The sequence below is a fragment of the Camellia sinensis genome, unplaced genomic scaffold, assembly GCF_055761805.1.
Source record: "Camellia sinensis isolate YWXY unplaced genomic scaffold, ASM5576180v1 Unanchor1, whole genome shotgun sequence".
Lineage (NCBI taxonomy): Eukaryota > Viridiplantae > Streptophyta > Magnoliopsida > Ericales > Theaceae > Camellia > Camellia sinensis.
In genome coordinates this window covers 5,508,643-5,534,737 of record NW_028128987.1, presented here as the reverse complement: position 1 = coordinate 5,534,737, position 26,095 = coordinate 5,508,643, and the positions used below count along the sequence as shown (strand labels likewise).

At 36.6% G+C, this 26,095-nt stretch overlaps 2 long non-coding RNA genes across 2 annotated transcripts; one reads left to right on the top strand and one right to left on the bottom strand.

The window, feature by feature from the left end:
• Positions 1–7,565: 7,565 nt before the first annotated feature.
• On the bottom strand, positions 7,566–9,336 carry LOC114301439 (uncharacterized). The gene is made up of 3 exons (XR_014357600.1): positions 9,187–9,336; positions 9,008–9,060; positions 7,566–8,858 (listed from the first exon to the last, which is right to left on the bottom strand). It is a non-coding gene; the product is annotated as an uncharacterized LOC114301439 (long non-coding RNA).
• An 11,654-nt stretch (positions 9,337–20,990) lies between these two features.
• LOC145814049 (uncharacterized) lies at positions 20,991–24,481 on the top strand. Its single transcript, XR_014357503.1, has 2 exons — positions 20,991–21,360; positions 21,403–24,481. It is a non-coding gene; the product is annotated as an uncharacterized LOC145814049 (long non-coding RNA).
• Positions 24,482–26,095: the final 1,614 nt, after the last annotated feature.

Sequence of the window (26,095 nt, the reverse complement as noted above, 5' to 3'; positions counted from 1 at the left end):
CAACTTAATAAATACATATTTTAAGTAGGTAGGAGAGCAGAGAGAATTTCATTTTAACAAATTAAACATTATTGAGTTGCTCATTTAGTGCAGCTCCCATATTCAGGGAGTCAGTGCTAAACGTATTTTCAGCAGCATTTTCAGTCATTTTAATTTTCTTATGAGCTTTGCAAGCAGCAAATGATAACAGGCCAGCACTCTCTTCAGTCAAATATGCATGCTAGAGATGAACTCTCAGCTTATTCCAACCTTCGAAACTGACCTGACCTAGGACTTTGAAATACAATGTAACCTAAAGTGAAGTGCATAAGAGGTACAACATGCTAAACAATAAAGAAAGAATAAAGCACACTAAATAATTGTCTATAGCATGTTCAAAAGAAATAAATTATGAGAGAAATTAATCCAATATAATGTTTCTTAATCATTTACACCCATCTCAATTGTGTGGGAACAATTTGGGACCTTTAGGGTAATTTCACCCAGCGCATTGTCCACCCACTAGGTCAGGATTTCGTTTAGGAATTTTCACCCAAGGGAGGTGTTGAAGTGGAGAGAGAAAAGATATTAGAAGAACAACCCTAAACCCGAGGTCCAGCTCTTCTGATTATTTATAGTAAGAACAATTTGGTACATTTAGATAAATACGCTCAACTCTCCCTTAAACTGGTGCATATAAATTTTATAAGTTTGACATTGACAATACTTTATGAGGAGACTGCTAATATAGGAATATTATGAATATATAAGGAAAGAAATTGAAATTGTTTTTTCAAAGAGACTGCTAAAACAGTCTAATTATTATGCATGTTATCTACATTTTCTATCGTGTTTTGTGGGATATTATTAAGATGAGATAATCATCATGATACTTACCAAAGTCCATGTGCAATGTCAAGTGTCATGTATGGTGACCTCGCTATGTTTATATGCTTATGGGACAATATATGTGTCAGCCTTGCATTTTAGGATGTGTGGCCATGGCCTTCTTGTATACATCTTTTCATAGCATTTATAGTGTTGAACAAAATTGGATATGATTTATTTAGAAATTTATGTTAGAATCTTTGATCCAACAAAATCATCACTTAAGGAATATAAAATGATTAATATCTATAGTGTTGGCTTTTGATTCCATAAACTTATGTGATACCTTTTACTTTTAAGGAAAATTATTTGATACTTTTTGTATGTTTTGATATTACTGCTATTAGCCATGATATGCCCTTAGGCATTAGCAATAGAGGGCATTATGACCAACCTTATATGCTCCCCTTAATTTTCAATTTTAAGCATTGTTCCTTCTTGTAAAACCAATTATAGAAATACTCTAATTAAAATGGTGAAGTTTGGAAACCGTGACATAGTTTAACGTGTTTTATTAATGAAATAAACATTGCTAGGAGGTGCTTACAAGTTTATGAAGATGCTTTGGGAATCATGACATAGTTTAACTTGTTTTATTAATATGGTGCCCAACCACCACTCCCAGATGCTGCCACCTCCTCCCCTCCCTGTCATTTCTGACACCACCTCCTTTTCCTCATTCTTCTTCTTTTCTGCCACAACTACCTTTTCTGCCTTTGCCGCTATGACTCATACCTCGAGTGACACCCCAACCCAGTACCCCTTGCCATCATGAACCAACCTCCCAACCCTTCTCTCGTCATGAGCCCCCCTCCTCTTTTTGCCTCCTCCGTAAACCCTAGATCTAGTCTAGGATTTAGGGACGAGGGGGAGTAAGAAGATGAAGAGAATAGGAGGGGGTGGTAGATGGGGGTCGCTAGTGGGGGGAGTGGTCGCGGAGAAGAAAAAGAAGGGATAGGTAGTTGCAGATCCATGGGGAGGAGATTGCGGGTGGCAGAGAGGGGTGATGGGAATGGGAAGTGATTGTAGGCGATAGAGAGGGGTGGTAGAGGTGGTCCCAGTTGTGGGTGGGTGGGTGGGTGGGGTGTAAAATTGGGATTAATTGGGGTGTCTAACAAAAATGAGTAAAATTCAAATTTATAATTTGGGTGTCCAAAGAAGTGGGGTGCCCAATCAAATTATTTGGTTGCATTTAGAGCTACCTCCCTTCTTTGCTATGGTTTTATAGGTAAATTACTATAACACCCTCAATATTGTATAAAATATCGACATTGCTCTTCATTATATAAGGTTTGGTTAGGGTTTCTCATCTTGTCATTCTCACTCTCACATTAACCCTAGCCTTTCTCTACTATAATCCACAATGGCCGCTAAGATTAGCTATACCTTTAATCCTCACCAGTCTAGTTTGCAAGGGTATGTGTCCTTTGGCATCTACTCTCTCTGTCTCTCTCTCTCTGGGGGTATAGGTGTGAAGTAGACGGTGACATAGGTTTCTTCAGTTTGCCCTCTCTAGATTGTTCCAGATCTGGAAAATGTTGATTTGTTATTCATACATATTCAACTTATTCAGTTTTCCTGATTTTTGCAATACATTCTAGTTGAGCACATAATTTTTGTTATTTGATCTAGATTTGTTATTCATGCTCATTCCACTACTTTGGATTTCTAGATTTTTATAATACATTCTAGTTAAGCCCGTTATTTTTGCTATTCACTCTAGTTCTTTGCTATAGTTTGTCAGATCTGGAAAAATGTTGATTTGTTATTCATACTCAATTCATCTTTTTTGGATTTCCTGATTTCTATAATACATTCTAGTTAAGCACGTTATTTTTGTTATTTGCTCTAGTTCTTTGATATATTTTGCCAGATCTGCAAAATGTTTTCAACATGGCAGAATTTTAATTTTGTTATGCATACTCTCAGTTTTTTAGGTTTTTCTAATTTATATACTGCATCCCAGTTAGGCTTCTTATTTTATTTGATTTTTAATTTATAATTTTCAATTTACCTTTTTATTTTTATTTTATTATTATTATTTATAATCAAAACAAAGTTTGGATCTCATTTCTTAAATTATTGATTGTTGATTTAGTTTTGCTTTGGGGATTGGAAATCTATTGTGTCAAGATTAGAGGAACTTAGTCAAGGGAAGAATTCTAGTTTAGTCCTTGTGGATGATTTGTAATAACTATGGGCTTGATTGGGATAAATAAGGCATGGGGATAGGGGGCAGGTTTAAGGGGAAATCTAAGCCTGGGGACTGGATGAAACTTAAGATGGATACAAGCTGAGGGTACTTGCCATGGAGGCTTATCAGGGTTAAGTTGGGAATACCTGCTAGTTAGGCTGCTAGGGCCTTCAAGTTTGCTTTCCAATATTGCTAGAGCCCAAAATTATTCTTGCTTAAAAACCATGCTTTTTATTTAAATTTCCCATTTGGTTCAACTAAGTAATCCACACCTAAAGGTCAATACATCATTAGGTAATGTTCTTGTTGCTCGTTTAACATTCCCCTTCATCCCTATTCTGATCTCACTTTCCGGGGTTTCTTTCTTTATTGTGTGTTTGATTTGTTTCATCTTCTGTTTTCTTTTTTTAAAAAAATTCCTTAACACCTGAAACCCCCATATTCACAAGATCATCAAATCCATTCATTCAAGCCTTAAGGTTTTTGTACATTGTGGTCTTCCTTTTCTCTGTGTGTGCCTACTGAAATAGAACCTGCTGCAATGCTACTTCTTTAACAACGAAGGTCTTTTCATATGTTTCTTCTTGAATGAATCTCTTTCTTTATAATTCTATGTTTCTTCTTGAATGACATGTTCTCTTTCTTTATAATTCTATCTTTGGCTTCAACGCATTTAACAACAAAGGTCTTTTCCTATGTTGCTTGTTCTCTTTCTTTCTTTATTTATGTTGTTTATGTGTCTTTGCTGTAGATTAGATTGGAATGATAATTTCTTGTATATGGGTGTTGTGAGATTAAAGGACCCTGCTTGTGGTGAATATTCCTAGCATGCTTCACGGGGTTGGGTTTTAGGTTTTTATTGTATATATTATTAGTATTATTAGATATATTAATGAAAACATTCTAATGTCACAGTTCAACACGTTAAACTTCTGATCCAGACTGTTTTATAGTTTGTTCAACAGACCAGGTTTGAAAGATGAGAGTTGCCTTTCCTATACCTCCCTCGTTGTGATCTTTATTTCTTCTATTCATTAATGAGAGTTGCCTTTCCTATACCTCTGTCATTGTGATCCTTATTTCTTCTATTCATTATTCACTTTTCAGTCTTTAAATCTCATCTCATCATTCTTATTTCCTCCATTCATTAGGCATGTTGTTAATCTTTAAAATCTAATTGACCAAGTTCTTTCATTAACCCACTCCATTTCATCTATAAAACTCTTCTAGCCACTGCATTGTAGGACCCACATATGAGAAAGGAAGAGAGCAGTTTTGTGTAGCTGATAGCCAATGCAAAACATCCTTTAGACTCTTATGGACGTATCAGTCGTGAAAATATCTGAACAACTGCTGGGGAGACTATTTATGGCCGTAGATGGAACATGGTGAGGTAAACAATTCATGTAGCTTCCCCAAATAGTTGGAGTAAGTTTTTTTTTTGACTTGGATATCGTCTATTGACAAAAGGCTTGTGTTCCTCCAATTCCTCTTTGATTAAGGCCATATATTGGAGGATGATACGTGCCAACAAAACCTCATCGCAATTATTTGGGGTCAGCTACATGAATCTTATATCCCCATTATGCTTTGTCTTTGGCTATAACTGCCCTAGCGGTTGCTCATATATTCTCATGATTTGTATGCACGAGATTGTTAAAAATTGTTAAATCACTCAATGACTTCATCAACTTGCTTCGAGTCTAGAGCACTTCTCTCAAGAAGTGTAATGGTTGGCAAGTGTTCCGCATGAAGATATTGTCGAGCTGCAGTTCTTGGATGGATTTTTCTCTGGAAGATATCTCCGTTTTCTGCTACTTGACTTTTGATGCAGCGTGATTTTTTCCTTCCATTTCAAAAATAAGGGTTTCTTTCTACTGGATGACCAGTATTTGGGAGATTAATACGGGGACTGGAATTCAATATGTTCTTAAGCTGCTGGAAGCATTTTATTTCTCGCAGGAAAGTTTGCTAATAACTTGCTCTGTAGAGCTTAAATCTTCAACAAAAGGCAGTTGCTCAGAAGCCTTTTCAGTTGATTTTAATTTGCAAGGAGCTGACCAACAGTGTGTATACTTCATTATGTTGCTCTAACTCTGATGTGTTTGCTGGTGTTGAAAATATAATTTGGGTATTGGTTGTTTGATGTATTATATCTCCAGTTCCTACTATTTGTGCTCAACTTCATTTTTATTCCTTATTCCTTATTGCATATAGTAGATTTGTTTGATAACATTTTTTGTTACATACGCTGCATTTATTTGGGCAGAAAATATTTTCTGATAGTTGTTTTATGTATTTTTTTGTGTTTAGTATAATGGAAAATGAAAGTTAATGAAAAACATTTTCCCTGATCAATGGAAAATAAGTTTATTTGGGTAGAAAATATTTTTCACTTTTAAAAGGCAGAAAATATATTTCGAACTAAAATTTTACCAATGCCACCACACCACCACCATTCTCATCTCCACCACCCTCACTTTCACCGCCATCACCATGGCCAACGCAACCATCACTGTCGCCATCACCGCCCGACTACCTCTACCTCCACTTTCGTTCCACCACCACCACTTTCAAACATATAAAAATATTTTTTTCGAAAAACATTTTCTCATTGTTACAAGTTAAGAGAAACCAAAGCTAATGTATGAAAATGTCTAATCACACCCCAAAATTCAGGGTGATAAGAAGGTTAATAAAAATATATGACTGAATAATAATACTAATAATGGTCCAAGTTCAAAAGCCAACTTGATTTTGATTATAGCTATGTCATTACCAATTAAATATTCCAGAGTTTCCATGTTAATTTCATCTACATATCATCAAACATTCTATTAATACACAAACAATTAAATTCTGGGATCTCACATGTCTCATAATTGGTCAATGTACTTTTAGTAAATAATTTTATTCTCTTAGAGGTAGTAACACTAACATGGAAATTGTTTTGGGTAATTGAAAATTAAGGTTAATTAATATAAATTTATAAGTTTGACATTGATAATACTTTGCGAGGAGACTGCTAATATAAGAAAATTTCTTAGTATATGTAGGAATAAAGTTGAAATTGATTTTTCAAAGACACTGCTGAAACAGTCTAATCATGTACTGTGGTACCTTCCAATGTTTATGTGCTTATGGGACATGTGTTATACATCTTTTCATAATATCTTTTACAATGTTGAACACCACTTGTGCCATAACTCTAAAATCAGCTTCTGCACTTGACCTGGCAATCACATTCTGTTTCTTACTTCTCTAAGTAACTAGGTTGCCTCCAACAAATGTGCAATACCCTGAAGTTGATCTCCTATCAGTTACTGATACAGCCCAGTCAACATCTATATAGGCTTCCACACGAAGATGATCATACTTTGAAAAATAAAGACCCTTACCAGGAGCAGACTTCAAGTACCTCAAAATTCTCATGACAACCTCGAAATGAATCTTATGAGGAGCATGCATAAATTGGCTAGCCACACTAGCAGCAACAACAATATCAAGATGGGAGTGAGATAGGTAAATGAGCTTACCCACTAATCACTGATAGCTTCACCTGTCAACAGTTGCTCCTCCTTCATCATCTCCTAGTTTCTGATTGGGCTCCAATGGAGTGTCACAGGTTTTGCAGCTAAGCTTCCCAGTTTTCTTCAACAAATCAAGCACATACTTTCTTTGTGAGATAAATATCCAATCTTTGGAGCGAGCAACTTCAATTCCCAGAAAATATTTCAAGCACCCCAAGTCTTTGATTTCAAACTCACTGGCTAAATATTTCTTCAATAGAGAAATTTCCTCACTATCATTACCCGTAAAAACTATGTCATATATATAAACAATGAGTGTTGTAGTCTTACTAAGTGGGGAATGTTTCACAAACAAGGTGTAATCTGCCTGACTCTGTTTGAAGCCATATTTAAGCATAGCCTGAGTGAATCTCTCAAACCAAGCCCTTAGAGACTGTTTGAGACCATACAATGACTTCCAAAGCTTGCATACTTTGCCTTCTGTCTAATGATCCTTAAACCAAGAGAAATGTCCATATATACCTCTTCTTCAAGGTCACCATGGTTTACATCAAATTGATGAAGTGGCCAATCTAGATTAGCTACTAGAGAGAGAAGTACTCTGACCGAATTCATCTTAGCAACGAGTGCAAAAGTCTCCTAATAGTCAATGCCATATGTCTTAGTGAACCCTTTTTCCACAAGTCTAGCCTTGTAATGCTCAATAGGCCCATTCGCTTTGTGTTTCACAATATACACTCATTTGCATTCCACAGGTCGTTTGCCCTTAAGTAACTTAGTCAATTCCCAAGTGCCATTCTTCCTAAGTGCTTTCGTTTCTTCAATCATGGAAAGTTTCCATTTAGAGGTAGCAAGAACATCCTGAAAATGGTTAGGAATGCTAACAGAGGAAATATTTGACACAAACGCTCTATAGGAGGACGATAAATGGGAGTAGGACACAAAATTTGAGATAGAATGGTGAGTACAAGATCTCACACCCTTTCTCTTGGCAATAGAAACATCAAGATCAATAGACTCAAGAGATTCAAAGTTACCTGGACTCTCATTAGAAGCAGGAGATGGCAGTGGAGGAACAGAAGTGGTCTCTTGTATCCAGTTAACTTTCTGTCTGTCTTTGTCCCTGACATAAACTTGCCCTTCCCTATCCTTGGTGACATTGGGTTCTGTAATCCCAGTAGGAGGTGGTGGTGCAAGAACAACTGGTTTCACCATCGGAATCACATGAATCACTTCACACCAAGGCTCCCCCTGAAGGGAGGACTATGACACCAGAGAGGACAAGAAATAGGATTGGGACTCAAAGAATGTGACATCCATAGACACAAACCACTTACAAGAAGGAGAGTGGTAACACTTATACCCCTTTTGAGTAGGAGAGTACCCAAGGAAAACACATTTGAGAGAGCGAGGGTCCAACTTACCACGAGTAGGAAAGTGATTGTGGACAAAATAGACAGAGCCAAATATTTTGGGAGGAATAGAAAACAAGGACTCGAAACCTAGGAGGACTTGAAGGGAAGGTTGTTTTTGCAAGACCTAGGTAGGAAGATGATTAATAAGATAGGCAGCAGTGAGAACAGCGTTACCCCAATAGGACCGGGGCACACTCATAGAAAAACATATGTATCGAGCCATGTTAAGAAGATGACGATTCTTGCATTCCGCCACCCCATTTTGTTGAGGAGTATTGGTGCAATGGATAATGCCATGAGTAGAAAAATATTGCCCTAACCTAGAATCTATGTATTCCCCCCTTTCCCCCCATTATTAGAACGGAAGATTTTGACAATGGCTCCAAACTGAGTACAAATCATCTTATGAAAATTGCAGAACACAGAGAAAACCTCACTCTTGTCTTTCATGAGGTACACCCAAGTAGTACGAGAAAAATCATCAATAAATGTAACAAACCATTGATAACCTTTCACAGACATAACACGAGATGGACCTTAAACATCAGAATGTATTAATGAAAAAGGAACTAAACTTTTATTAAAAATGGAAGCAAAAGAAGCTCTGTGTTGTTTTCCAAGTTGACAAGACTTGCAAAGAAACTCAGACACATTATTGTTTGCAAAACTAGATGGAAATAAATACTTAAATAAATAAAAAGAAAGATGCCCAAGACGTCGATACCACTGCCATAAATTAGCTTGGGTAGTAGGACTTGTGGTAGAAGAATGAGCAAGCTTGTCCGGTTGATCCAGGAAGTGAAGACAATTTTTTACACTACCACTACCAATCGTCCTCCTCGTGACAAGGTCCTGAAAAAGGCAATAATTAGAAGAAAAAAAAAATGTCACATTACAATTTAAATCCTATGTAATACAACTCAAGGATAACAAGTTAACAAAAAAATTGGGAACATGGAGAACAGAAAAGAGAGGTATGGTAGGAGTGACATGGACTAAACCTTTTCCAGAAATGGAAGAAATAGACCATCTGCAATCCTAACTTTGTCCTGACCTGAAGAGGGCTTATAGGCAAAGAAAAGGTTAGAGGAGCTAGACATATAATCTGAGGCACCAGAATCAATAATACAGGGCAAAGACTTATGAGACAGAAAAACACAAGGAGAAAAGGCTAACTTACCTGAGCGGGCAAACGATGAGGAAGATGTACTGAGAGTAATAGAAGACCGGCTGTCCAACAAGTGACGCAGAACATCCTCAACCTCATGAATAGTCATGCTAGAGAGACCATAAAAGGATGGCCAAGGGAAGTGGAAGTAGAATCAAGTGTATCAATGGAACTAGACTGATGAGCCCATGGATGAGAACCCCGTCCTCTACATTGGCCTGAACGACCTCCTCTAAAACCAAACTGACCACCTCGACCCCCGGATGAAGTCCCATGAAGCTTTCAACATGTCTTATGAGTATGCCGCGATTTTTTACAGTAATCACATAATACAGATTCCTTGGCGGCATACGGAGGGATGGGAGTCAGGTTAAGGCCATCTTTAGGAGTAGACAATAATGCAGAGTGGTTAGTAAAGACAAGGGACATCATTGCAGACCGACGACTCCTCATTCTGTACATAGGTAAATGCCTCCTGAAGTGAAGAAAGAGTGTCCTTATTCAGAACCCGACTTCAAACCGAATCATACTCCACATTGAACCTTGCCAGAAACTTGAAGACCATTTCTCGTGCAATGAACTTCTTGTACCCGACTGAATCAACAGTGTAAACAAGCTTATAGTCCTACAGGTGATCAAAGCGTTTCCAGCCATTGGTGAGGAAGGTGAAGTACTGAAGAACTGTCTGTTCCCCCTTGAATAGAGCTCTCAATAGAGTGGCGTAACTCAAATGCTTGGAAGTAATTCCCTTTGCGGGAATAGGTAGCAGCCACAGTGTCCCAAGCATCCTGGGCAGTCTCCATAAACAAGTAGCCTTTGCCAATGTCTGGTACCATCGAATGAATAAGCCAACCCATAATCAAAGAGTTAGTAATCTTCTATTGGTCATAACCCGGGTCAGTGGTGTTGGGTGCCTGTATCTTGCCATCAACAGACCCCATCTTTCCTTTGCTCTTCAAAAACATAGTCAAACTCTGCGACCACGCTAGATAATTCTGACCGTTGAATGGAGATGTGGTGATTTTAATACTAGGGTTGGGGTTATCAGTCATAGTAGTAAGTATAATGAACTCTCACTCTTAGGTGTCAATACACTGGTGGAATCTGCCATAGATACTGTACTACCGAACCCTTAACAAACCTAGTGCCAATCACAAATCCAAAAGGTGGAGGAATACAAACTCAATGACCATTAAGAAAATTAAAGACTTAAACACTCATCAACCCCCCCCCTCTTTTTTTTTACTGATTTTTTTTTTATAAAAAAGAGTCAATTAAAATTGGGCCTGAATAGTAGTAGAAGACTTGTAGCAAGGAGTAAACTATGAATAGATGAGCCAATCACCACATAGGCTTGATTAGAAGCCTCTAGACAGAAAAGAGGGGACTAGCGAACTGGAGCAAGGCTGTCGAAGTCCTAGCCCATCATCAAGGATGAGCCGAATAAGCCCTAGGAGTATTCGGGGTGAACAGACCACCCTAGGGAGATAGTCTGGAGGTGTGACAGGCCCTAGAGAAGTTGTAGGTTAGCAGCGAATGGCCCCTGAAGGTCGCAAGGAAATGTTGAGTTACTGCCAGATGATGGGTAGTGACGGGGAGAAGATTGGGTGCTGTTGGAAGTGGTTGTTTGTTAATAATTTGCTTCAGGACTGCTACATTGAATTTTTCTTTGATTAGTTTCAGTCAATAACTAGAATTTGATTTTTTTTCCAGTCAATAAGTCCTATTCTTTAGGATATTGTTAGTGTTATCAGAAATCTTGGTTTGTTACCATAATTTTTGGGATTCATTATCTTTTCAGTTTAGATATTCTTACTATAAATGTAATGCACCAGTATGAATGAAAATGATCACTCTTTGCTGCATCATATCAGCTTTTATCATTTCCTGTTTTTTATTCTTTCATTTCATTCAATTTCTATTCTTCATTTTTTCTGTTTTTCTTCTCTTCTCAAAAACTAACATTTGGTATCAGAGCTTCATTCTTACGGGACCTGTGAGTATCCATGGAAGCAAAAACTGATTTTCTTAATTTTTCTCAAGCTGCTCCACATATTTTTGATGGAGAAAATTACCAACTTTGGGCTGTTAGAATGGAAACTTATTTGGAGGCTTTGGATCTATGGGAAGCCGTCGAAGAAGATTACGAAGTTGCTCCGCTGCCAAACAATCCGACGGTAGCTCAGATGAAAAGCCACAAAGAGAAGAAGACCAGAAAATCAAAGGCCAAAGCAGCGTTGTTTGCTGGTGTTTCAACAACAATTCTCACGAAGATCATGAATCTCAAATCAGCAAAAGAAATCTGGGAGCATCTGAAGACGAAATATGTAGGAGATGAAAGAATACGAGGAATGCAAGCACTCAATCTAATAAGGGGATTTGAGCTGCAAAAGATGAAAGATGCTGAGACAATCAAAGAATATTCAGACAGATTGCTTGGCATTGCCAACAAGGTAAGGCTTCTTGGCACTAAATTTGATGATTCAAGAATTGTTGAAAAAATTCTTGTTACGGTGCCTGAAAAATATGAAGCCTCAATAACCACCTTGGAAAATACTAAAGATCTGTCCAAGATCACCATGGCAGAATTATTGAATGCTTTGCAGGCTCAAGAACAAAGGAGACTTATGAGACAAGAGTGTACCGTAGAAGGAGCCTTGTCAGTCAAACACCAACATGAAAGTTCTGGGAGTAGTTCAAGCAGTCGCACTCGAAACAAAGGTGGAAGCTCAAGGAGAAATTTCCCACCTTGTGAACACTGTGGCAAAATAGGTCATTCTCCATTCAAGTGTTGGAAGAGGCCTGATGCAAAGTGTAGCAAGTGCAATCAGCTTGGACATGAAGCTGTGATTTGCAAAAGCAAATCTCAAGAACCAGAGGAAGAAGTCTATGTAGCTGATCAAGATGAAGAAGATCAGATGTTTGTGGCAACGTGTTTCTCTACAAAGGTCTCCTCAGAAAGTTGGCTCATTGACAGTGGTTGTACAAACCATATGACCTTTGACAAAACTCTTTTTAAGGAGTTAAAGGCTACTGCAATGACTAAAGTCAGGATAGGGAATGGTGGTTATATCCCTGCAAAAGGAAAAGGAACCATTGCAATGACAACCAGTTCAGGTACAAAAACTATTTCAGATGTTCTTTATGTACCCGATATTGATCAAAATCTGCTGAGTGTTGGCCAGTTAATTGAAAAAGGATTTAAGGTGTCCTTTGAAGACTTGTATTGTCACATCTACGATGCCGTTGGAAAGGAGATTTTACGTGTCAAAATGAAAGGGAAAAGCTTCTTATTTGATCCTACAGAGGAGGAGCACACAGCTTATTCCACCAATGTCAACATCACTGAAGTCTGGCACAAAAAGCTTGGGCATTGTCATCTTCAACGAATGCTCAAGATGAAGAAAGATGAAGTGACAAGAGGATTACCAGTTCTGGTTGATCACTTGCCAAATTGTCATGCTTGTCAATTTGGTAAACAAAGTAGGAAACCATTTCCTAAATCATCCTGGAGAGCATCACAGAAGCTGCAACTAGTTCATACAGATGTGGGAGGACCTCAAAGAACACCATCTCTTCAAGGTAGCCGGTATTACATTCTTTTCATTGATGATTTTACAAGAATGTGTTGGATTTATTTCCTAAAGTTCAAGTCTGAAGTTGCTGGAGTATTCTGGAAGTTTAAAAAATTGGTGGAAAATTCAAGCGGTTGCAAAATTCAAATCTTAAGGTCTGATAATGGAAAAGAGTACACTTCTGCAGAATTTAACCTGTTTTGTGATGAAGCTGGCATAGAACATCAGCTCACTGCTCCTTACACTCCACAGCAAAATGGAGTGAGTGAAAGGAAGAACAGATATGTCATGGAGATGGCTAGATGCATGCTGCATGAGAAGGGGTTGTCAAAAAATTTCTGGGCAGAGGCAGCCAATACTGCAATATTTCTGCAAAATCGACTTCCAAGTGTAGCCGTTGAAGACAAAACTCCATTTGAAGCTTGGTATGGGTATGTACCTTCACTAAGTTTTCTTAAAGTATTTGGTTGTTTGTGTTTTGTCCATGTTCCACAGGTTAAGAGAGACAAGCTTGACAAAAAAGCAATTCCAGGTATCTTTGTTGGCTATAGCACAATTTCTAAAGCCTACAAAGTATATCATCCTCAAACAAGAAAAATGGTGATAACTAGAGATGTTCACTTCAATGAGGATGAGCAATGGGACTGGGAAAATTCACAAGAAACTAACAGACCTTCAGAAGAATTTAGAAGCAATTCTTTTGAGGAGGAGACAACAGACCAGTGGGAAAATAAATTGGTAGATGATCCATCAGTTAGAGGAACAAGATCACTTTCAGACATCTATCAAAGATGTAATGTAGCATTATGTGAACCTGCTGATCATGAAGAAGCTCTTAAAGACCCGAAGTGGAAGAAAGCAATGGAGGAGGAGATGTCAATGATTCACAAAAACAAAACCTGGGAATTAGTCAACAAACCAGAAGGCAGAAGGATCATTGGAGTAAAGTGGGTGTACCGAACGAAGCTAAATGCTGATAACTCCATCAACAAACACAAAGCAAGGCTCGTCGTCAAGGGCTATGCTCAAATTTTTGGTGTTGATTATTCTGAAACGTTTGCTCCTGTTGCTAGACTAGACACTATCAGGTTGTTGTTAGCCTTATCAGCACAAAAAGGCTGGAAAGTGTTTCAACTAGATGTCAAATCAGCTTTTCTAAATGGTGTTCTACAAGAAGAAATTTATGTGGAACAACCAGAGGGTTTTGTTGTGCAAGGTGAAGAGGATAAGGTCTATTTGCTCAAAAAGGCTCTTTACGGCCTAAAGCAAGCTCTAAAAGCTTGGTACAGCAGGATTGATGAACATTTGCTAAGCTTAGGCTTCACAAAAAGCTTATCTGAAGCTACTCTTTATGTTAAACAAAAGGGTAGTTATGTTCTTATTGTATCTCTTTATGTTGATGACCTTTTGGTAACAGGAGATAATGCACAGATGATTGAGGAGTTCAAACAAGAAATGATGCAGGTCTTTGAGATGACAGATCTTGGTCTTATGACTTACTTTCTTGGCTTGGAGGTCCAGCAAAGCCAAAATGAAGTTTTCATCTGTCAGAAGAAGTATGCAAAGGAAATTTTGAAGAAATTTCAGATGGAGGAGTGCAAAGCAATAAACACACCAATGGGTCAAAAAGAGAAGTTGAGCAAAGAAGATGGTGCTAGTAAAGTTGATGAAGGCTATTACAGAAGTTTGATTGGTTGCTTGATGTATCTTACAGCAACAAGACCTGATATTCTATTTGTTGTAAGTCTCTTATCTCGTTTTATGCATTGTGCTAGTGAAGTGCATTTAAGAGCAGCAAAAAGAGTCTTAAGGTTTATTAAGGGCAGTCTTGATTGTGGTGTCAAGTTTGAGAAGAGTCTGAACTTCAAGTTGAGTGGTTTTTCAGATAGTGATTGGGGTGGTTCTGTTGATGACATGAAAAGTACCTCAGGATACTGTTTCAACCTAGGCTCAGGTGTTTTTTCATGGTGTTCAAAGAAACAAGAGATTGTAGCGCAATCCACTGCAGAAGCAGAGTTTATTGCAGCAACTGCAGCAGCAAACCAAGCTCTGTGGCTAAGGAAAGTTCTATCTGATTTACACATGGTGCAAAATGAAGGTACTGAAATTTTTGTTGATAATCAAGCAGCAATTGCAATTTCACGAAATCCAGTATTTCACGGAAAAACAAAACACTTCAACATCAAGCTCTACTTCTTGAGGGAAGTGCAACAAACTGGAAAAGTGAAACTTGCTTACTGCAAGTCTGAAGATCAGCTGGCAGATTTGTTCACAAAGCCACTTCCAGTTGGCAAGTTCGAGTTACTAAGGAAGATGATTGGAATTTGCAACGCCTAAAGCAAGGAGGAGTGTTAATAATTTGCTTCAGGACTGCTACATTGAATTTTTCTTTGATTAGTTTCAGTCAATAACTAGAATTTGATTTTTTTTCCAGTCAATAAGTCCTATTCTTTAGGATATTGTTAGTGTTATCAGAAATCTTGGTTTGTTACCATAATTTTTGGGATTCATTATCTTTTCAGTTTAGATATTCTTACTATAAATGTAATGCACCAGTATGAATGAAAATGATCACTCTTTGCTGCATCATATCAGCTTTTATCATTTCTTGTTTTTTATTCTTTCATTTCATTCAATTTCTATTCTTCATTTTTTCTATTTTTCTTCTCTTCTCAAAAACTAACAGTTTTGGGTGCCGGCTACTCTGTGGTGGTGTTGAGTGGTGCTGTGCCTGACTAGTAAGAGGCAAACGAAGGTTAGAAGCTAAGGTTTAGGTGGCTCTGATACCATGTTATTTTAGAGAATTTCAAGATTAGGGAACGATTAGGATATTATCCCTATTTATATTAATGAAGTAAATAATTACAAGAGAAGCCCTAAGGCATAGAATAATTATAAAATAATAACTTAAATAATAATATATTCTAACAATTTGAGCATAGCATAAGCTTATCAAATTGAAACGTGACAGTACTAATGAATATGAACATGACATTTGTAATAATCAATAAAAATTTTGAGTGTAGTTCACTATCTCTTTTGTTTTATTTTCTAAGAGAAATTTTCTTAATTTTTTTAAGAGTAATTACCTACTTTCATGATTTTGATGGGCCTGCAGAAATTCACAGAGGGTATTGCTGTGTAAAAATAAAAAAAATTCTTCCTAATTTATTACATAACTAATTCCAAAGCTATGTAAAAAGAAAGGATAGGATGTAATTTAAAAGTTAAATCCCATGTTAACTAAAGTAGGTTTGTGACCAATATGTAAATGACAGAATGAGAAATTCACCAACCTAATTTTTTTTTCCTTTCAATGTAGCCATTGATAACTTCATTTATATAGCACTCCATGGTGAGAAAAAAAATTAATTAGTAAAAGAGAGATAAATAGATGTTCCCAAAGTACTACTGGGAACCAAAAATACAGGCATGAAAAAATATGAACAAAAATAATGTGGAGGCATAGGTACATTCTAAATGTGGGCTCCACTGTAAGAATTGAATTATTTTTCTAGATAATTTTTTATTTATTTATTTGGTCAGGAAATACTAAATGGTGTCTATCATATGCAAGTTGTGCCATTTGTGAGTTTGATCATCACAAATAACTAACAAAAGGACATACCAAGTTTGATGTTGATGCTCTTAGCTAGAACATGAGGTGCATGAACAGTCTACCTAGTAGCTTTAGTAACACAAAAGTGAAAACCAAACAAGCAATTGAATTACATACAAATTTAATGTCTTGCACTAAACCAAACAAAGTAGAGCTATATGTCAACATGTGCACCTCAGATATCTCCGATATGCTTGAACCATCAAGGCTGAGGAGCATAGAGGGATGAACAACTTAATTCGTTATAGGGCTCTAAGACACTGTCATCCATCCTGCAACAAATTAGCAGATTGGTAAGTGAAATTCCCCGATTTGGATTTTGATTAGGCCTAATCATATTCATTTGGGTACACTTCCATCAAACTTTTCATTACCAATTACTAAGTTTCAAAAAGAAAACATAAAAAGGTATTAAAATAATAATAGTGTACAGCTGCATTGGTTAAACCAATTTGATATGCAACAAGAAAGAATGAATTCCTGATTTCATCCTCTTTCATTATCAGCATAAGTCCATGGACAGAGAATTTTTATATAACCTAGGCTAGTTTCTTTCTTTTCTTATTGTAGTTTCTTCAAATAGATTTGCATTTTCTAGGCTCCATTCTATAATTCCTTGTTCTGCTTTTTTCTTCTATTTTATCTAACATAAGTACATATGAGATTGATAAGCAAAATCCTCAGATTTGAATTATTATTAGCTCTAACCAATCAATTTAGTACACTTCTCTAAAACTCTTCATAATGATTTCGTAAGTTTTAGAAAGGGATTAAAAGCATTGTATGAAGATGATTAAAGCAATGCAATAAGTATCGAGAAATACTGAATCCTTGATTTCATCCCTTTTTCTTTTCGTTTCCTTTTTTTTTGTTTTTTTTTTTTGTCACCAAAAGAAAATTTTATTGAAAAACTAGATGAATTATAACCAAGAGCTTCCTGGTGCAATATCTTCTAGTATAAACACAACAAGAATTGAGAAAATATCAAGTAAATATATGACAATCATCTACCACAACCTTTGTGTCAACACCAGTTCTATGCATGACAAGAACCACCCAAACAGCATCGCGTTCAATTCCATTCAGCTGGAATTGATTTGAACATAAGCATACATATGCATATAAAATTGAAACATGACAATACTAATGAATAGGAACATTACATTACTAACGATGAATAAAAATATAACAGTACTACTGTCTCAGTGTTAGTACTTATTTAATGCCAGTTGAAAGGGGCAAGGTTTCTCTCCAATTCTAACTCTACTTCAATATATTTTAGCTTTTATTTCTATTTCCTTAAGTTTATTTAAAGAGAAATTACCTACTATTATGATTTTGATGGGTTATTCATGGTGGGTAATTGTCGTGTAGCAATAAAAAATTTCATCCTAATATATTAGTTAACTAATATCAGAGCTAAGATGTGAAAGGAAAAGATAAGATGGAGATACAAGCTAAACCTAAACCCCACATTAAGTTAAGTTAAGTAGGTCATGATCAATATGTAAATACCACAATCAGAAATTCACCAACATAATTTTTTTAAGAGCAATTACCTGTTTTCATGATTTTGATGGGTCAAACTTGTGTGTAAAAATAATTTTTTTCTTCCTAATTTATTACATAACTAATTTTAGAGATATGTACAAGGAAAAGAAAAGATATAGATTTAAAAGTTAAATCCCGTGTTAAATAAAGTAGGTTGTGACCAGTATGTAAATACCATAATAAGAAATTCACCAACACAATTTTTTTTTCCCTCTTTCATTGTAGCAGTTGATAACTTCATCTATATAGCACTCCATGCTAAAAAATTAATATTAAGAATAAGAGAGAGATAAATAGATGTCTTGAGAATAATGCTAGAGACTAAAAATTTGGACATAAAAATACCAACAAAAATATTGTGTGGTGTAGATACAATTATATACTGTGAGCTCCAATATAGGACTTGGGAGCAATAAGCAACTGAAAATAAATGAGATGTAGATATAATTTTCAAATATATATGAAACAAGTCTACTCCCAACAGAAGAACAGCTTGCATGTGAATATTCAAGAGAGGAAAAGTTATTGGCATATGTAGAGCATATGTAGAAAAGGGGAAAAAAAGAGACAAAGAGGGAGAGAGATGGGTGGAAGAAGTACTAATCTTCACTCTCCTCTGTTTCTGAAAAATTCTTCTAATTTCTCGTCTTTGTCAGTTTATCTTAATATCAAAGACTAAAGCCTGTCATTGAATCTTACTGTTCCTCTCCTTCTTGGCTATCAACTACTTGAAGCCTGTCATTGAATGCTTTAGGCATATAGGCAATCTCCAATTCTTGGAGGGTAGAGATGAATCTCAATCCAAAATTTATTAGGGGTCTTCCTCTTTTTGTGTTAATTACTCTTGGTTTTATGTTTACACATTGTTTAGGGAAAGGCTTAGGTCAAGAAAAAATAAAAATAAAATAAAGAATTGTGTCTTTTTCTTCAAACATTTCTCCACCTCAAAACTTCTTCTCATGAATATATATATTTATGTTTGGTAATAAAATGAAATAAAAACAAAGAAAACAAAACAAAAAAACCCGACACAAGGTGCAAACATCATATTTGTTTAACCCATGCTGGTTTTTCCTTCTCTCATTGTAATTTCTTCAAATTGAGATGCACTTTCTAGGCTACTTATTTTTTTTTTCAAAACAAAAAAGTTTATAGGGCAAATGACACGTGTAGTCCCCAAAATGTATTTCTTCTATCAATTTGGTTTTTCTAGCTCTAAATTGCATCAATTTTACCACTAAGTAATTTATATTGTATCAATTTAAAAAAAAAAAAACTGTCAAACTATCATTAAACAGGCAAATGGGATACATCTGAAGAAAGAATAGAATTTAGGGCAATGGGGGGTTGACAACCCAATCAAAGGTAAAGAGTTTGTGTACAAAGCCTTTGCTATCCAATGGGCTGCGCCATTCTTGACTAAATCCAAAGGGCAAAATAGCACATTCACCATAGAAATTTGACTAAATTCAATAGGCAAATAGCACATTCACTATTTTTAGAGTGATTAAGGCATTAATATCTAATTTGAAAGAACTTATTCCCTTTTGAATGGACCATTTGTATGCTCTCCATTTCTGTCAAATTTGTTAAGGAATTCAATTGCACTAAATTGACACCATATGAAACTAAAAGGAAAAATTAATAGAGTTGAAATTACATGGACCAAATTGGTTCCAAAAGCAAATTATAGAGACACAAATATAATTTTACCCATAAATATATAAAACTAAAAAAGTACACAACAAGCTAACTAATCTTATTGAAAGCAAACTTATTAGGTAGAACATGAGTTGCATGAATAGCCTACCAAGTAGATTTAGTAACAACAAAATAAAAACTTAAACAAGCAAACAAATTACATATAGTTTTAATGTCTTCCAATAAACCAAACAAATTAAAGTCCACATAAGTCTCCATCCAAAGTAACTTCGCCAAATTAAGTAAAAGTATATGTGTCAATAGGTGAACACCACACAGATATCCCTTGATATATGCTTGAACCATCTAAGAGCTTCCAGACAAGCTATTTGCCTCTGCCATCAAGGGTGAAGAAGCAGCATAGAAGGAAGCACTAAGTTCATATCATCATCCTACAACAAATTAGCCGATTGGTAAATGAAATTCCCCATTTTGGATTTTGAGCATGAACTCCTAAGTTCAAAAATAAATAAATAAATAAAAATGATTAAAATCATAGTATACAGCTGCACTGATTTAACAAATTTGATATGCAACTAGAAGGAATGAATTCTTTATTACAAACTCTTTGAACTATTACTTGATTTAAGCTATCAAATCATATCTAGCTTTCAAATTTTCTTTTGGAGTTGATTTTGACATAACATGAACATATAAAATTGAAACATGACATTACTAATGAATAGGAATATGAAAGTACTACTAATGAATAAAAAAATGACAATACTAGTGTGTCAGTACTTATTCAATACCACTCAATAGAGGCAAGTTTCCTCTTCAATTCTAACAAGAGTGAGCGTCTTTTCTTCACCCATCATAAAAAATTAAAAGATCCCTGTGTTTAAATTGGGTATGGGTGTCTTACAAAGAATTTTTATACAACTGAGGCTGGTTTCTTCCTTTTCTTATTGTAGTTTCTTCAAATAGAGTTGCATTTTCAAGGCGTCATTCAATAATTCCTAGATTAGAAATTTAGCTTCTTTTCCTTGTTCCGTCTTTTCTCTTATTTTTTATCTAACATAAGTACATGTGCAGATTAATAAGCAAAATGCGCGAATCTGAATTTTTGTTAACTCTAACTAATCAATCATGTAAACTTCTCTTGAACTTTTCATAATGGTTTCATAAGTTTTAAAAAGGGATTAAAAGCTTTGTATGAAGCTGTTTAAAGCAATGTAAGCAACGCAAAATAATGAATCCTTGATATCATTCATTTTTTGGTCCCCGAAAGAAAATTTTATTGAAAAACTAGATGAAGTTAAAACCAAGAGCCGCTTGCTGCAAGATCTTCTAGTATAAACACAACAAGAATTGAGAAAATATCAAGTGAATATATGACAATCATCTACCACAACCTCTGTGTTAACACCAGTTCTATGCATAGAATTTATACTTGCAGTGACAGGAACCTTCCAAACAGCATTGCCTTCAATTCCATTCACCTGGAATTGATTTGAACATAAGCATACATAAACTTATAAAATTAAAACATGGCAATACTAACGAATAGGAACATGTAAGAAATAATGTATAGAGAAAGAGAGAGAATAAATTGTATGTATTATTATTGATTGATATATTGATATCTATTACAATGATTCATGATTCCTATATATAGAAGAGGGTGAGTGTGTAGTAGGTAAGGAGTAGGTGAAGTGGAGGTGGTAGTGGTGTAGTGGGTTAGGTTTAGTGGAGTAGGTGAGGTGGTAGTGGTGTAGTGGGTTAGGTTTAGTGGAGTAGGTGAGGTGGTAGTGGTGTAGTGGGTTAGATTTAGTGGAGTAGGTTTAAGTGGGTGAAGTAGGTGGAGAGTAGGTGGATTTTAACAGCCCCCCGCAAACTCAAGGGGGATAGGAACTAACCAACTTGAGTTTGGAGAGAGTAACAAAACAAGAAAATACATAAAAATAAAAGAGGATAAGAGACACTGTATGGTCGTGTCAGACCATTGGTGAAGACACTGGATGGTGGTGTCATAACGTTGTAGAGGACACTGTATGGGGGTGTCATAACATTGTAGAGGACACTGTATGGGGGTGTCATAACGGTGTAGAGGACACTGGATGGCGGTGTCAGACCGATGTAGAAGACAGTTTATGGGGTCATGTCGGACCGTTGTAGAAGACAGTTTATGGGGTCATGTCGGACCGTTGTAGAAGACAGTTTATGGAGTCTTGCTGGACCCTTGTAGAAACTAACCGGAATCAATGTCGGGACAGTTTATAGAGTCTTGTCGGACCCATAAAGGAGCTAACCGGAATCAATGTCGGGACAGTTTACAGAGTCTTGTCGGACCCATAAAGGAGCTAACCGGAATCAATGTCGGGACAGTTTACAGAGTCTTGTCGGACCCTTGGAAAAGCTAACCGGAATCAAATGTCGGGACAGTTTACAGAGTCTTGTCGGACCCATGTAGAAAATAACCGGAAACAATGTCGGGACAGTTTACAGAGTCTTGTCGGACCCTTGTAGAAACTAACCGGAATCTATGTCGGGACAGTTTACAGAGTCTTGTCGGACCCTTGTAGAAACTAACCGGAATCTATGTCGGGACAGTTTACAGAGTCTTGTCGGACCCTTAAAAAGTCGCACCCTCAAAAGATGTGCCCAATCTGTCAAAAGGCGTGCCATCAAAAAACGTGCCCAATCCATAAAAAGGCGTGCCATCAAAAGTTGCGCCCTCAAAAGGCGCGCCCACTTCATCAAAAGTCGTGCCCGACAGAAAGCGTCGAGCCATCAAAAGGTGAGCCGGAGACGCGGCGAGGCACGTGAGCGACAGTGCGCGTGTCGGCCTCTTTGTCATGTTCTATATAAATCAATGCGGAGGCTGAGGCAGAAAACCTGCTAAAATCTTCTGAAAAACTCTTCCTTGACTGAGAGAGAAACTCTGTAATACTCTATAACCAACCCGTCTCTGAAACACTCAGCAACATGGCCTCTTCTTCCCGTCCAGCTACCCAAAACAGGGCCTCCTCTTCCCGTGGTCTGCTCACGCTCTTTCCAGAACTGAACGAGCCCACAAGAGAAATAACTGGTGCGGTGGCCAGTGAACCTCAACCAAACACCTCTGGTTTTGCTCCGTTGAACTTTCCGATGCGGTCGGTGGAGCAAAAAATGGCGGTGCAGTCGGATGTGGAGGCCAATCAGTATACCTTGAAGTCATGTGTGGAAACCATGACTGCGGTTACAAATTTGTCGAACCGGCTGCAGAGTAGGACAAATGAGGTGCAGCAGTTAAACGCCCAACTGGCTCTGCTCCAACGCATGTATAAGGATGCGCGAGCAGAGATAAGTGTGCTAAAGGCGGAAAACAAGGAGCTGAAGCGGAAGGCCAGTTTTATGTTCCGATTTGGAGGGCCGCCATATGCTGCAGTGGAGGAGCAGGGAGTAGTGATCATGCCCAGTGGAGTGGGAAACACGGAGGCAACACCGGCAAGGGCCGCCCAAGAAGGTGGCAAGAAGAAAAGACCGGCGGAATAGGCGAGAAGAAAAATCCCACTGTTCCGATTTGTGTTGGTTGTGTTTTGTTTTGTTTTGTGTTTTTTTATTTTTATTTTTTTTTTTTATGGTGTAAAATGCTGATCGGGGTTGATCCCCGGCATGAAGAAATGACAAGTTTGTAAAATGTTGTTTTTTTTTTTTTTTTTTTTGTTTTTTTTTTTGGGAGTGTTTTGTTGAAAAAATAAAAATAAAATGAAAGAAAACAAGGGAGAAAGAAAATAGATAAAAAATATTTATAGATGGATTATATGAAAAACATCAGTGCGATTGTTTCAAAATAAAGTGGGGTATTTAAAAAAGAGGAAAAGTGACTTGGAAAAAATAAATAAAAATAAGTGATTTTTGAAATCAAATGGAGGAGAGAGAGGGACAAACCCATGTGATAAAGTGGAGAGAGAGTCGGTGAGTGGGGTGCAAAAGGTGAAGGAGAAATGATGGATTGAAAATGGTTTGGGTCAAAAGTGGACACTGTTAGTGGGGAACATGAGTGCATTGATTATTTGATATAATAATAATAATAATAAAAATAAAAAGTTAGAACAGTTGGAGAGAATGAGTGGAGTATGGTAAGGGTTTCATCCAAAGCCAAAAATCCTGCAGCGAATCACTTCGCAAATCCTAGCATGAGCTTTTTCTCTTTCCAGGCTTATTCATGAATTTCCTGGTGATTTCAAGAGCCTCTGGTGGCATTGTGGCAGAGAACACCCCAACCTGGATTTTGGGTGGCAGCAACTGAGAACACCCCAACCTGGATTTTGGGTGGCAGCAACTGGAAAATATCACAGATCTGATTTTTAAAAACCTCGTGACAGCATTTCATCAGCTTCATCCAAGACAAACATTTTGATGTAAACAGGGCGAAGTGATTGTCTCCGCAACATGTCAAACACACGACCAGGAGTACCAACAACAACATGAACCCCACTGGAGAGAATGCGCTGATCTTCGCGCACACTAGTCCCTCCAACACAAGCATGAACCTTCACACTTTGCTGGGCAAGTTCAAGAGTGGGTGGAAGAACCAAAGCTTGGCACTCAACCAAGCTATAATCTAGCTGCTGCAGAATTCCAGAGCAGAATGTTGCAGTGTTTCCAGTTCCAGACTGTCTCGTCATATGAGGTGAAGAATTCTTCTCCATCAGCCTCACACATGACTACAGTTGCACAAATCTTTGTTGATTTTATCAGCGGAATAGGTTGAGGTCCGGCGGGCGGCTAAGGTGAGGTTGCCGCCCGCCGGGGAAGCGAAAATACTAGGTTTTAAACCAGCTCTGATACCATGTAAGAAATAATGTATAGAGAAAGAGAGAGAATAAATTGTATGTATTATTATTGATTGATATATTGATATCTATTACAATGATTCATGATTCCTATATATAGAAGTGGGTGAAGTAGGTGGAGAGTAGGTGGATTTTAACATACATTACATTACTAATGATGAATTATTTAATGCTAGTTGAAAGGGGCAAGGTTTCTCTAAAATTCCAATTCCAGTTCAACATGTTTTAGCTTTTATTTTTAAGTCCTTAATTAATTTTTTTAAGAGAAATTACCTGCTGTCATGATTTTTATGGGTATGTAGCAATTCACAGTGGGAATTGTCGTGTAGTAAGCAAAATTTTCATCCTAATTTATTACCTAACTAATGCCAAAGGTAGCATGTGAACGGAAAAGATAAGATGGTGATAGAAGTTAAACCACATGTTAAGTTAAGTAGGGCTGTGATGAATATGTAAATACCAAAATCAGAAATTCACCAACATAATTTTCTTTCAATGTAGTAGTTGATATCTTCATCTACAGATTAGAATAAATGTTGAACATACTTTAAAGAGGTTACTAGTTAGTAAATTATTTACTATTGATGATTGGTTTCGTGAAAGTTATGCAGCAGACGTATCATAAATTATCACAAAAACTTGGATAGTTGGCAATTTACAGCAAACAGTGTGATTGGCTACGCAAATAGTTTGAACAAAGAATTTTCTTTATACCATGCTGGTTCTTCCTTCTCTCATTTTATTTTTTTCAAATTGAATTGCACATTCAAGGGTCCATTTGATAATCCTAGATTAGAAGAAAATCTCTTTTCTTTTCTTTTTATTTTTTTTATTCTATATATAGCTTTAGCTATGTAATTTGCATACACTTTCGTCAAACTTTTCATAACAGCCTCATAAGTTTTAGAAAGGATTAAAATCATAATAAACAGTTGCGAGAAAGAATGCATTCTCTGATCTCATTCTTTTTTTTGTCAATCAAAGAAAATTTTATTGAAAAACTAGATGAAGGTCAAACCAGCCTAAGATCAGCTTGGATACATGCCATATCAACCATAGAAATTACATTCATAGATAGAGCAAACTTGGCTACTTCATGATCGTGGGCCATCTGTTTTACATAAAATTTAACTAATGAACAACTTGCTAAGCTTCAATTTCAACCATTATTACCTTGAACCCTTCAACTTCAACAGAGATGAGCCTCTCTAAACATAGCATGAGCATGTGAAATTCAAACATGACAGTACAAATGAATAGAAACATGAAATTAGTAATGAATAGGAACACGACATTAGTAATGATCAATAAGAAATTTTTTAATGTAGTTCAGTATCTGTTTTTCTTTATTTTTAAGAGAAATTTTTTCTTAATTTTTTTAAAAGCAATTACCCGCTTTCATGATTTTGATGATTGGTTTGCAACAATCCACAAAGGATAAACTACTGTGTAAAAATAAATTTTTTCTTCCTAATTTATTATATAACACAATTTTTTTCTCCTTTCATGGGAAATTATTCAATACTCCTGGAGCACCACGTGTCCATACTCCGGGAGTACTGAATAATCATCCCCTTTCATTGTAGCAGTTGATAACTTCATCTATATAGCATTTCATGGTGAGAAATAAATATTAAGAGTAAGAGAGAGATAAATAGATGTCTTGAGAGTAATGCTAGAGACTAAAAATTTAG